The 12,602-nt window shown below is 40.7% G+C and overlaps 1 protein-coding gene across 2 annotated transcripts in view; it reads left to right on the forward strand.

Annotated features, from left to right (window-relative positions):
- Positions 1–998: 998 nt before the first annotated feature.
- The window catches only part of TBC1D5 (TBC1 domain family member 5), a 636,101-nt gene continuing 624,497 nt past the window's right edge, over positions 999–12,602 (forward strand). The window contains exon 1 of one of the 2 annotated variants that reach the window (XM_072651232.1): positions 999–1,172. The gene's annotated coding sequence lies outside the window, so the exon portion shown is untranslated. The remainder of the gene's footprint in view (positions 1,173–12,602) is intronic. The other variant, XM_072651233.1, reaches the window with a different exon arrangement.

Below are 12,602 nucleotides of genomic sequence, written 5' to 3' on the forward strand. Positions count from 1 at the left end.
AAGCACCGAACTACTGGCCAGGAGCCTGCCAGGCACCCTGCAAAGCACCAGGGACACATGCAAAGGTGGTCTATCCTCAGGGAGATGGGGTTTCAGTGGGAGTGCCTGCAGGGGCCGCTAGGGGCGCCCAGTGATGAGCCAGGAATCGGGAAGATGAGTGTGCCTGAGTTCAAATTCGGCCTCAGACACTGACTAGCTGTGTGACCCTGGGCAAGTCACTGTCTGTAAAATGGCAAAATGAGCTCCTCACTACCCACGCGTGTTACTGAAGGTGGGACCAGTTGGGCAATGAACATTTGTTAAGCGCTGTTGTGTGCAGGCACTCTGCTTGGCGCTGGGGACACGAAGAAAGGCAAAAGCTCGGTGCCTGCTCTCTGGGAGCTCTGGGTCTAATGGGGTGACAACTTGCAGTATCTTTGTCCTAACAAGCTAGGCACTGGATAAACTGCAAATAGTCAAAGGCGGTAGAATTAGGGAGGATGGGAAAGGATTGGGGTACAAGGTGAGATTTCTGCGAGCGAGGGAAGCCAGGAGGTGATGGAGGACGGCATTTCTGGCAGGGGGCACGGCCAGGGGAAATGCTCCTAGGCGGGGGATGGAGCGTCCAGCAGCTCTAGACAGCTACTGTAATTTTAGAAGTGGGGCGCCATTGGCCTTTTGGCCCCAACAAGGACCACCAGGGAAGTAGGCGATCTCCGAACTTCTGTATCTGCACACGGGACCCACGCCCTCGCAGGTCCCGGAAGCGGAGCGCGGGAAATGAGCCGGTCCCGGCGGCGCGCATGCGTGATGGAAGATGTGGGCGGGGCGGGGGCGGGGCGGAGAAAGCAAATCTCCCCGCCTTCTCTTTGTGACTCCGCCCCCACCGCGGCCGAAGGGCCGGCCGCTCTGCGAGGGTGTGCGCACGCAGTCTTCCACGCCCGCCCAGGAGGATGGTGAAGCGTGGTAGGCGGGGCATGCGGGCTCCCGGGGGCGGGGCCGGGGGCGGGAGGAGGCGGAGGCGCGAGCGTGGTCACGTGCCCGCCACCGCCACTTTCCCCCCCAGCCCCCTCCTCCCTGTTCTCTTTCAGGTCGGGCCAGGCCGGGCGGGTTCCTCTGGCGCCCAAGAGAGAGGAGGGGAGGAGGAGGAGGAGGAGGAGGATTAGCGGGGAGCGTGAGCGTCCGCTGCCCAGGTAAAGCCAAGGACCGGGGCGCCGGGGCCCCCGCCACCCCCTCCCCGCTCACGGACCGCACGCCTCAGCCCCAGAACACAGTGAAAGTGGCCCCGCAGCCCGGCGTGGGCGTGCGTGCGTGGGTGACACGCTCCGCAGGGCGCCCGAGGCCTGTGCCAGCGCCCCGGCGGGGGTCAGGGAGGGCCCCGAGGGGGCTGCTGGCGAGGGGGTGGGGCGCGAGGGCCCGCGACGTGCGCGAGCCTGTGGGGGTGACCCACCCACGCCAGGGGGAGGGGGCCTCGCCGGGAGGACGTCCCGAGCTCCTGGCTGTCAGGTGCCAGGGAGCGCGCGGCGCGTGCGCGGCCTGCCCTGCGGCCCGTGCCCCGGCGGGCGGGGGGAGGGGAGCTGAGCCGCCAGCCTTGGAGACCTCGCGGTCCTGCTGGGTGAGCCCCGCACGTGCGTGGGCCCCCTTTTTTAAAGTTAAGCCAAGTTTTCATCCTTCAGGTTTCCCTGCATAAACTGTAGCTAGAAAAGCGTTTCTTCCCCTGGGTCGGAACTTCCCTTTCCGAATTGAGGCAAGGTCGGCCATGGAAGGAGTCAGTGGACCTTGTGGTTTCCAGCTCTGACGTCTCCCCTCGCCAGCTTGGGCCAGTCGTTTAAAAAATCTTTGGTGTCCCTTTCCACCCTCTTTTAAAATGAGAGTATTTTACTAGATGGACCACGTTACGTTACCACGTCAGTTTCATCAAATGTCAAATAGGGTTAATATCACAGGCTTATTGGGAGGATCAAATGAGGTCATCTGTGGAAAGCACTCAAATGATACAATGTATCGTTCAAGTAATAAGCACCTACCCTGTATGCTGGGCTTTTGGAAGACCTAAATTCTAAAGTTGTCCCAGACACTTTGAGCCTGTTTCCTCATCTGTAAAATGGGGAATAATATATACGGCACCTACATTACAGGGTTGTTGTGTGAGGATCGAATTAGATCATAAGTACAATGAATGAACTGTTGATGCACTTAGATTTTACATAAAGCGTAAGTAAAGTACACGGGTTTTAATGATGACCTTTATATTATCTGCGGTTCTATGTATTTGCAAACGGTGCTGCCGATAGAGAGGGATGTGCCAAAACATAATTTTGTGCTTTTTCACATTAATCTTACAACTAAGTGCCAAACAAAACTAACACATTCCATTTTACTTAAGCAGTGTTGCTCTCCTAGTTCCCTTTTATGTGTTGTAGAAAGCAGTCTCCTTAGAAAATAACCTCATTGAGGACAGACACCTTTTTTCTAGTATGTGTAACCCTATAATAACATGAGGCCTTAATATTTCCTTCCTTTCTTTCTTTCCTCCTTTCATTTCCCTGCCCCCACTACTTCCCAGAATTTCGTCAAATTAGATAACATAAACAGAACTTTGCAAGCCTTAAAGTGTTATGTATATGCTAGCCACTATTATTAAAGCTGGAAGGTTAGAAATAATTGTAATATTGAAAGCTAATTCTAAGAACATTTTAGATAATAATAGCTAACATATCTCGGTGTGCCAGGCACTTTACAGGTATTATCTTACTTGAGCCTGGCAACCATTCTGGGAGGTAGGTGTTATTATCCCCGTTTTACAATTGGAAAACAGGCCAACAGGTTGAATGACTTGCCCAAGGTCACACAGCTAGTACATGTCTGAGGCTGGATTTAAACTCTGGTATTGCGGTCTATAGGCTCATCGTTCTGCTCACTGTGCCATCTGTCACCAACATTGACATGCTATTCCCAAGATAAAAAGACATGAATAGAATGTGCACTGAAGGGAGTGTGCCACTGATAATCCCAGATACCTTGAACGATTCATAACATAGAGATCCTTTTTGATATTTGTTATTTTGTCTCCTATGATGATTATTTTTTCTTTAATAACTATATAACTAAATTTTAACGTGGAATACAAAAAGTGAGGGAGTTGTTCCATATGTGTGTGTGTGCGTGTGTGTGTGTGTGTGTGTGCATATGTTATAGTAATGCTGGGAAATAGTGGGACTAAGGCTAGTCATAGAAGAGGAGGGGACTTGTAAATACTTGTTCTTGGGGCCTGAGGGGAGGAGTTTCATTGCCTGGACTATGAACCTAGTCACCTGGTAGAAGAGTTTGCAAGGCCTGTGCTTTTGGCTTCTGTCACTAGATGGGAAATATTTTGGGAAAGGGGAAAGATTGTACCTAGTGTGAGCTGAGAAAGCCCCACTAAAGGAGATAAAGGAGGGAGGGAATTCATCTTGGAACACCTAAGCCATTTCTTCGTCTAGTAATGAAATTTCTAAGGTTTGTTCTTGGATTGCATCTTCCTTTATAGAGACATTACTGAATATAAAAGTCTTCAAAAAATGAAGCCATAATTAAGGTATATATGCCTTCTAATTGGAAGTAATACTTCCACAAATTAATGGTAAGCATAATTTTTCACATTTTTCCAAACTATTTTAGGGACAGAATTGACAAAAGTTTTTGTACAGATAAACTATTTCACCTTTTTGTGTTAGAGATACATTTGATATATGTCCTTTGCTTTTCTATAGCTTGCCATTATTATATTGTTAGATTTTTTTCCTTAAAAATATTTTAATGATTATTGTAAGCAGTATCTTTGAGTTGCATTGTTCTTATAGTTTTCATAGAAGAGATAAAAAATGATCTTGAACTCTACTGTGGTTCAGAATTATCTGTCATTCTTAGGGTGGATTGAATCTTCATTTTATATGGCAATTAAGCAAAAGTGGGAGAATAGGAAGAGGAAAATTAACTATATTTTAAATTTAGAATTTGTCATTTTCCCCCCTCATTTCCTTCCCAAACACAAATGAAGAAATGAAAACTATACTTGGCATTTTGCACTTAGAAGAGTTGAGTGAAATTTGTAAAACTTTTTGCTGTTAGCCAGATTATTTTTATTTGTATGCTGTAGTGGCAGAGGCAAAGGCACTTTCTAAATCTTTTATCTCTTTCAGCAAGTACCGCTATTTCTTTAGTCACTCCTCCAACAAGTGTTTACAATTAAATGAAATTCATCATATAAAATGTTATAACATGTACAACCTCTGAGTCTTCTGGTCCATTGACTTCTATTTATTTTTCCTCTTATATTGTAACAGTTAGTGTATATATATATATACACTCTGTTCTCCTGGTCCCATTATTTTGTGAAGGTTTTTTTCATGTTTTCTAGTCTTAATTGTATTCTAGTATTCTATTACATGAATGTCCTTTATTTTCTTTTGGGTTTTTTAAAAATTAATTTATTTTTTTCCATTTTTCTATAGTCATTTCCATAAATCTTAGTTTTCTCCCCCTTTGTCCTCCCTCCCTCCCCGAGACAGTATGCACTCTTATATGGCTTCTACATATACATTCTTACTAAATACATTTTCACCTTAGTCATGTTACATGGAAGAATTAAAAGGAATGGGAGAAACCATGAGAAAAAATAAAGCACAAGAGAAAATAGTCTGCTTCATTCTGCAATCCAATTCCATAGTTCTATCTCTGCATGTGGATGGAATTTTGCCTTGAGAGTCCATTGGGAATTTTTTAGGTCTTCACATTGCTGTGAAGGGCTAAGTCTAACACAGAAATCTCTCACACTGTGGTTGGTGCTATGTACAAAGTTCTCCTGGTTCTGCTCCTTTCACTCAGCATCAGTTCATATAGGTCCTTCCAGGCCTCTCTGAAGTCTTCCTGTTCATCATTTCTTGTAGCACAATAATATTCCATTACATTCATATACCACAACTTTTTCAGCCATTCCACAATTGATGGGCATCCCCTTGATTTCCAGTTCTTGGCTACCACAAAGAGAACTGCTATAAATATTTTTGTACACGTATGATCCTTTCCCATTTTTATGATCTCGTTGAGATACAGTCCTAGAAGAAAATTTCTGGGTCAAAGGTATGGACATTTTTGTAGGCCTTTGGGCATAGTTCCAAATTGCTCTCCAGAATGGTTGGATCAGCTCACAGCTCCACCAACGATGAATTAGTGTTCTAACTCTCCCACATCTCCAACATTTATCATCTTCCTCTTTTGTCATATTAGCCAGTCTGATAGTGTGATGTGGTACCTCAGAGTTGTTGTGATTTGCATCTCTCTAATTAATAGTGATTTAGGGCATTTTTTCATGTGATTATATGTAGCTTTAATTTCTTCCTCCGAAAATTTCATTTTCTTATACTTTGACCATTTATCAGTTGGGGAATGACTTGTATTTCTTGTACATTTGACTCAGTTCTCTATATATTTTAGAAATGAGACCTTTATCACAGACATTAGTTGCAAAAAGTCTTTCCCAGTTTTCTGCTTCCCTCCTAATCTTGGTTGCATTGAATTTGTTTGTGCAAAAACTTTACAATTTAATGTAATCAAAATTATCCATTTTGCATTTCATAATGTTCTCTATCTCTTGTTTGGTAAAAAATTTCTCCATTCTCCATAAATCCGACAAATACAGTATTCCTTGCTAATTTGTTTATAGTATCAACCTTTATACTTAGATCACATTTCCATTTGGATTTTATTCTTGTGTATGATGTCAGGCATTGGTCTATGACCAGTTTCCGCCACACTGTTATACAGTTTTCCCAGCAGTTTTTGTCAGGCAGTGAAGTTCTTATCCCAGAAGCTGGAATCCTTGAATTTATCAAATGGTAGATTGTTATATTCATTGACTACTGTGTCTTGAGTACCTAACATTCCACTGGTCTACCCCTCTATTTCTTAACCAGAACCAAGTGGTTTTGATGATTGCTGCTTCATACTACAATTTCAGATCTGGTAGGGGTAGACCACCTTCCCTAGCATTTTTTTTTTTCATTAGTTCCCTTGATATTCTGGACCTTTTGTTCTTCCAGATGAATTTTGATATTATTTTTTCTAACTCTGGAAAATAATTATCTGGTAGTTTGATTGGTGTGACACTGAATAAGTCAATTAATTTAGGTAGAATTGTTATTTTCATTATATTATAATTTATAATATTATGATATATTACATATCATATATATGTATATATATATATGGAAGACTCATTGTCTCATTGTATATATACGTGTATATATATGTGTATATGTATATATATATACATATATATAATTATATAATAATTTATAATAAATTTTATTATATTAGCTTGGCCTACTCATGAGCAAAACTGATGTTTGTCCATTTACTTAGATCTGACTTTATTTGTGCGAAAAGTGTTTTGTAACTGTGTTCATATAGTCACTGGGTTTGTTTTGGCAGGTGTCTGCCATATTTTGCAGTGTCTACCATAGCTTTAAATGGGATTTCTCTTTCTATCTTTTGCTGTTGGGCTTTGTTAGTAATATATAGAAATGCAGATGATTTTTGTGGGTCTATTTTGTAACCTGCAACTTTGTCAAAGCTGTTTATTATTTCAACTAGTTTTTCGCTTGATTCTCTGGGATTCTCTAAGTATATCTTCATATCGCCTGCAAAGAGTGATAACTTAGTTTCTTCTTTGCCTGTTCTAATTCCTTCAATTTCATATTCTTCTCTAATTGCTAAGGCTAACATTTCTAGTACCACATTGAATAATAGTAGTGATAATGGACATCCTTATTTCACTCCTGATCTTATTGGAAATGCTTCTAGCTTATCCCCATTATATATAATGCTTGCTGATGGTTTTAGGTAGATACTGCTTATTATTTTATGGAAGGCTCCATTTATTCCTATGTTCTCCAGTGTTTTCAGTAGGAATGGGTTTTGTAATTTGTCAAAAGGCTTTTTCTGCATCTGTTGAGATAATCATATGGTTTCTGTTTGTTTTGTTGTTGATATGATCAATAATGCTAATAAATGACCATTCCCTTCTCCCCCACCACACTACTTGGGCAGCTAGGTGGTGCAGTGGAGAGAGCACCAGTGCAGGAGTCAGGAGGACCTGAGTTCAAATCTCACCTCAGACACTTGACACTCACTAGCTGTGTGACTTTGGGCAAGTCACTTAACCCCAATTGCCTCATCCTGGGTCATCTCCAGTCATCCTGATGAATATTTGGTCACTGGATTCAGATGGCTCTGGAGAAGAAGTGAGGCTGGTGACCTGCACAGCCTTCCCTCACTCAAAACAAAGTCAAGTGCAAGTCATGTCATTATTTCTCAAATGGCATGGTCTTCGATAACGAAGGATGAACACACACATCAGATCTGTATTTGTATCATAAACAGAATTTGGTAGGACTCCTTTGCCAGTTTTCCCAAATAATCTATATACTATTAGAATTAACTATTCTTTAAATGTTTGAAAGAATTCTCTTGTAAATCTATTTGGCCCTGGAGATTTTTTCCTAGGGAGTTCATTGATGACTTGTTCAATTTCTTTTTCTGAGATGGGGTTATTTAAATATTCAATTTCCTCTTCCGTTAATCTGGGCAATTTATATATTTTTAAATATTCATCCATCTCCATTAAAAATTCATCCAAATTTGATATTAGATTGTCAAATTTATGGGAATACAGTTGGGCAAAGTAATTTCTAATTATTGTTTTAATTTCCTCCTCGTTGGAGGTAAGTTCACCCTTTTCATTTTTGATATTGGTAATTTGGTTTTCTTTTTCTTTTTTTTTAAATCAAATTGACCAAAGGTTTATTAATTTTATTGGTTTTTTCAGAAAATCAACTCTTACTTTATTAATTCAGTAGTTTTCTTAATTTCAGTTTTATTAATCTCTCCTTTGGTTTTGAGTATTTCTAATTTGGTATTTACTTAGGGATTTTCAATTTGTTCTTTTTCTAGCTTTTTTAGCTGCATGCCCAATTCATTGATCTCCTCTTTCTCAATTTTATTCATGTAGGTGTTCAATGATATAAAACTTCCTTAAGAACTGCTTTTGCAGTATCCCAAAAAGTTTTTGTTGATTGTCTCATTGTTGTCATTCTCTTGAATGAAGTTGTTGATTGTTTCTATGATTTGTTGTTTAACCCACTCATTATTTAGGATTAGATTATTTAGTTTCCAATTAATTTTTGGTCTATCTTTCCATGGCCTTTTATTAGATATGATTTTTATTGCGTTATGATCTGAGAAGGATGCATTGGCTATTTCTGCCTTTCTGCACTGGATTGTGAGATTTTTATGCCCTAGTACAAGGTCAGTTTTTATATATGTGCCATGTACTGCTAAGAAAAAGGTATATTCCTTTCTATCCCCATTCAGTTTTCTCCACAGATCTACTTTATCCAGAGTTTTATTCACCTCTCTAACTTCTTTCTTGTTTATTTTAAGGTTTGATTTATCAAATTCAGAGAAGGGGAGGTTGAGATCCTCTGCTAGTATAGTTACGCTGTCTATTTTTTCCCGTAATTCCCTTAACTTTTCCTCTAAGAATTTGGATGTTATACCACTTGGAGCATGTTTAGTAATGATATTGCTTCATTGTCTATGGTGCCTTTTGGCAGGATATAACTTCCTTCCTTATGTCTTTTGATTAGATCTGTTTCTGATTTTGCTTTTTCTGAGATTAGGCTTGCTATCCCTGCTATTTTTTACATCAGCTGAGCATAATATATCCTGCTCCAACCTTTTACGTTTACCCTGTGTGTATGCTCCCGTTTCAAATGTGTTTCTTGTACACAGCATATTGTTGGATTATGGTTTTTAATCCATTCTGCTATCCATCTCTCTTTTATGGGAGAGTTCATCCCATTCACATTCACAGTTATGATTACTATCTGTGTCTTTCCCTCCATCCTCTTTCCCCCTGTTTATGCTTTTAGTTCTCCCTTCTCCTTTCCCCTCCACAAAAGTTTTAATTTTTGACCACCATCTCCCTCAGTCTTTCCTCCCTTCTTTCAGCCCCCTTCCTTTTAATTCTTTTTCCCCTTACTACTTCTTCCTTCCCTTTTAGCCTCTACTCCCTTTTCTTTTCCCTTTCCCATCCTACTGCCCGTAGAGTTAGTTAGATTTCTATAGTTTACTGAGTTTGTTGTTCCCTCCTTGAACCAAATCAGATGAGAATAAATCTCAAACAGTGCTCATCTTCCTTCCCTCTTTCCCTCTACTGTAATATGTTTTTGTGCCTCTTCTTGTGATGTAATTTACATTTTTCTGCTTCCTCCTTTTCACATCTCCTGTTACAATCCCTTCACACCCTTAAATCACATTTTTTTTTTATCATCACATCATTTAATTTATACTCACTTCCATTATGTATATCTCTTTTAAATATCATAATAAATATACAATTCTCAAGATTAACAGGTATCATCTTCCCTTATAGGGATGTAAACAGTTTGCCCAAATTGAACAACAAGTTTTTTCCCCTGTTTACCTTTTTATGCCTCTCTTGAGACTTGTGTTTGATCGAATTTTCTATTGAACTCTGGACTTTTCATCAGGAAGGTCTGGAAATCCCTTATTTCATTGGATGTCCATCTCCTTGCCTGAAATATTATGTTCGATTTTGCTGGTAATTGATCCTTGGTTGTAGTCCCAACTCCTTTACCTTATGGAATATCATATTCTAATTCCTCTGATTTTTTGATGTAGAAGGTACTAGGTCCTGTGTGACCCTGACTGTATTGTTTTTGTAATTGTTTCTTTCTGGGCATCTGCAGTGTTTTCTCCTTCACTTGATAGTTTTGGAATTTGGCAATGATATTACTTGGTGTTTTCAGTTTGGGATCCCTTTCAGGAGGTGATTGCTGGATTCTTTTGATGACTATTTTGCCCTCTGGATCTGGGACCTCTGGGAAGTTTTCCTTGATGATTTCTTAGAAGATATTGTCCAGGCTCTTTTCTTCATCATGGCTTTCTGGTAAACCAATAATTCTTGGATTTTCTCTCCTTGGTCTATTTTCCAGGTCATTTGTTTTTCCATTGAGATATTTTGCATTTTCTGCTATTTTTTCATTCTTTAGATTCTGTTTGATTCTTGATGTCTCATAGAGTCATTAGCTACTAGTTGCCCAGTTCTAATTTTTAATAGATTGTTTTCTTCAGTTAACTTTTGTATCTCCTTTTTCATCTATTCATTTGTTCCTTTTAAGGTTAGTTCTTGTACTTCCTTTTCCATTTGTCCAATTTTCCCAGTTAGGTTTTGGGCTTCCTTTTCCATTAGTCCAATTTTCCTTTTAAATTCTTCCATGATTTCTTTTCATATTTTTAAAATCATTGGCCAGTTTTCCTTCTACTTCTGTAATTCGACTTTTAAAATCCTTCTTGAGGTCTTGCAAGAATGTTCTTTGTGCTTCAGACCAGTACATATTCCCTTCTGAAGCTTCAGATGGGAGAACAGTGTCAATACTGACCTCTTTGGTATCTGTGTTTTGGTCCTTGTCCCCACAGAAAGATTCTATGGTCTTTTCTTTCCTGGTTTGCTTCTTGCTCATGATGCTCACCCTTTTCTTGACTTTTAAAGTGGATCTCTGCTTCTGGGGCACAGGGGGCTCTGTCCCACACTTCTTATGCTTAGAACTTGAGTCTTTGTGTATTGTGGCCTCTGGTTCTTTCAGCTAGAAGCTAAAGTGCTGTAGCTTACCTGGTGCTGAGCCAGCCGGTGTGCCAAAGGAGAGACCAGATGAAGTCTTTCTGAGTTTCCCTGGAATTACCCTGGACCTTGCTGTGTTAAGTGTTGGGGAGAGGTGGTCTGGCCACAGGAAGTTTCCCCTCCTGAGCACAGGCAGGCGCAGTAGTTGGTGAACCCTTTTTGAGCTAGTGTCTTCCTGATTTCCCTAGGTATGCTGAAGCATGCCTGGGGTCCTGGTGTTAGTGATTAATGGCTCCATCCGCCCTGGGGCTCAGGATCTTCTCCCAGTTTGATGAGATGGGACTGTCTGGGACAGCTCTGTTCCTATATGGGTCCCATTCAGCCACAGCAAGAGGGACCCCTGTTTGCAGTTTTCCTAGCCTCACAGGCTAAGAGACTGTTTACCCCTTCAGTTGATCCCATGTTCCAGGATTTTTCCTGGGGAAATATTCTCTGGGTTTTTCTAGGTCAACAAGGGGAGGGGGATAGCATTTACGGATCACTCTGCCATCTTTGCTCCTGAAAGTTCAAGTAGGTGACTTACAGACATTTAATCTGTGGGCTGATAGTCTCAGGAACAATTGTTGCTGTTGCCTGGGGTGCTGCGTTTCTCTTTTGCTCAGTTCCCCTGGAATCCCATCCTGGGTTGATATGTTTGAGAATCCGCAATGCTGCTGCTGCTTCAGACCTCCTGGGACTTCCTGCTTGGCTTTGCTATGGTGAGGTCTGCACTGGCACAGTCTGTGCGCTGTGCGCTCCTCCAACCCCCTGCAATAGATCCTTCCCCATCGACCTTCTAGGCTGTTCTGGGTTGGAAATCTGCCACACTCTGTCTCCTATTGTAGTCTGCCACTCTAAAATTTGTTCAGATTCTCTTTTTTGAGGTATCTGAAGGAGTTTGTCTTAGAGCTTAGGTGAGCACTTGCTCTCATTCCACCATCTTGGCTCCCCAGCTCCTTTATTTTCTAAGAATGATTTTTATTCAATTTGTTGGGCACCAAATCATCAGTGACTGCCAAATTAAGGGAAAAAAAGACTATCAAAATGTTATTCACCTCTTTTCTTGCCTCTTCACTTATTCTATTTTTTTTTAACTTTTTAGAGAAGCCTACACAACAGTACAATAATTAACAATAGATGGAAAGTTCCTTGAGGGGAGAACTCATCACATCACAGTTTTGCATTTCCCTCAGTACCCAGCACAGTGCTTTATACACAGCATGTATGGACAAATTGATTAATGTCGATGGAATGGTGGGTATCAGAGTAAAATGAATATTTCAGACATCAAGCATGTTTTTTTTTTGTTTGTTTTTGTTATTGTTCGGGAAAATGAAGAGCATTCAACCAGAATTCTTTGCAGCTCAAGATTTCTTTAGGACTTATCAGAGATTCTCTGAAAATATTCCAGGCCAAGCTTTTTCTCCTTCTTCATTTCAGCTCAACATCTCTCAAAACATGTCTTCTATCAATATGACCTTGTGATGGGGACTCAAGTATACAAATATCAACAAGACAAATACTTTGTTTTCATACCACCTTCTCATGTCCTGTAGGGATCTCAAATTCAACATGGCCAAAGTGGAATCATTATCTTCTTCATTAAGCTTGCTGTTCCTCCAAACTTCTTTATTTCTCCTGAGGCCACTATGTACACTATACAGTCACCCAACATACAACCTTATTATCTTAAACTCTTCTTCACCTTTTCCCCTTTATCCTGTTTCTATTCAGTTGCCCAGTCTTGTCAGTTCTTGTCCTTTCTGTTATATATCCTTCACACAACTGTCAGAAATAACTTCAGAGGTATGACTGCTCAACAATATTCAGCATTCCCTTTTGCATCTTGGACAATATTTGACTTCCTCATCTTGGTATTTAAAGTCCTTCATGGTCTGGC

Source organism: Notamacropus eugenii, chromosome 3 (assembly GCF_028372415.1).
Source record: "Notamacropus eugenii isolate mMacEug1 chromosome 3, mMacEug1.pri_v2, whole genome shotgun sequence".
Classification (NCBI taxonomy): Eukaryota; Metazoa; Chordata; class Mammalia; order Diprotodontia; family Macropodidae; genus Notamacropus; species Notamacropus eugenii.